Source organism: Vigna unguiculata, chromosome 11, assembly GCF_004118075.2.
Source record: "Vigna unguiculata cultivar IT97K-499-35 chromosome 11, ASM411807v1, whole genome shotgun sequence".
Lineage (NCBI taxonomy): Eukaryota > Viridiplantae > Streptophyta > Magnoliopsida > Fabales > Fabaceae > Vigna > Vigna unguiculata.
The window spans coordinates 28026526-28028088 of record NC_040289.1 but is presented as its reverse complement, the minus strand read 5'-3'; the positions used below and the strand labels follow the sequence as shown (position 1 = coordinate 28028088).

The following is a 1563-nucleotide window of genomic DNA, read 5'->3' as shown; positions in this document are numbered from 1 at the left end:
TTTTTTATCAACAAAAAATTCATAAATATACTAAAAGAGCACTTTGAGTGCTCTAACCTGCTAAAAGAACCATAAAACTCTTTTTTCTTCCAAGTCACTCACCATTGTTGCCACTGTGCCCATTAAAAAATGTTACTAAATTATAAAAAATGTTACTAATATAATTTAGTAATATTATACCACATGTTACGTATACCCTATGTTACTAATAAATATTAGTGACATTTTAACGTATCAATTGAGACATTTATAAAAATGTTACTAGATATCTTTAATAACATTTATTTAATAAAAATGTAACATTTTAAAAAATGTTACTAAATCCTTTTAGTTATATGTTTTTTTATAAATGAGTAACGTTACAAAAATGTTACTAAAACTAGTTGGTAACATTTTTTTTTTTGAAATAAAGAGACATTTTAAAATTGTTACTCAAAAAATTTAGCGATATTTGTTTTTTGTTAAGGTAACATTATAAAAATGTCATTAATATAAATAGTTACACCAACACTTTTTTTGACCAATCGATCTCTTGTAATTACAGGAAAATTTGATTTTAATTTTTATAGATCAATTCTTTGAAATCTTTACAACTATTTGTATCCCTTTTCTAGTTATTTTTAGTTCTTACCGCAAATAATCAAATATTTCACCTTATTATAATATATTATGTTACTTAATTATAATTCAAAAGCATAAAAGGAGTAAAAAAACAAATAGTACACCATATTTTTGAGAAATTTATTTCTCAAACTTGATGATAATTCAGATGTATAGAGGGAGTAAAAAAAATTAATAATCTCTAATGATATATTTTTGAGCATTTCATCATTGTTAACTATTATTATTCAAACACAAATAAACAAAAGCACCAAATCACCCAAACTTTAACAAAATCCATCTAGCACCTTCCATAATTGACTTCCTTCTTAATGACTTATATGATCACAACCAAAGAAGTCCTAAGATTATTCTTAACTCCACCCTACTATTTTGCCTGCAAAAATGAGTAAAAAAATGAGATATTATGTATACTTGCTACTAAAATTGTTATTTTCAAAACAACCAACCATATAAGATATATATAATGTAACATTCACACCTTATTCAAGTCGCTTCTTCAGCTCATTTGCATCTAACAATGTATGTGCACTATCTAGCAACTGTAAATAAAGATAATTAACATTGATAAATTGGTATAACAAATACATAAATGTTTTTAACCAAACTATTTGTCAGAGAGTTCCATGCCTTAACAACTTTTTTCTTAACCTATTTTTTTAAATGAAATGTTAAACAAATAATTAAGCTTTATCAATATATTGAAATTCACATACACATTCAAAATTATCTAAATCAACTTTTGTTTCTTTATAGTTGTTTACAAATTCTTGCTTGTAATAGTGATCATTTATAAGTCAATAAACAAAAACAATAAAATTATAAGCATACTTTAGAGAACTAGATCTTACAGGAAAAGCTCAAAGGCATTGGATGGATATTTGAGAATGCTAAGATCTTGTTCAAGTGTGACCATTTCAACATTAAGATCTTCTAATTTCC

At 24.6% G+C, this 1563-nt stretch overlaps 1 long non-coding RNA gene across 1 annotated transcript; it reads right to left on the bottom strand.

Moving 5' to 3' along the window:
• Positions 1-904: 904 nt before the first annotated feature.
• LOC114169549 lies at positions 905-1563 on the bottom strand. The gene is made up of 3 exons (XR_003600964.1): positions 1473-1563; positions 1103-1163; positions 905-997 (listed from the first exon to the last, which is right to left on the bottom strand). It is a non-coding gene; the product is annotated as an uncharacterized LOC114169549 (long non-coding RNA).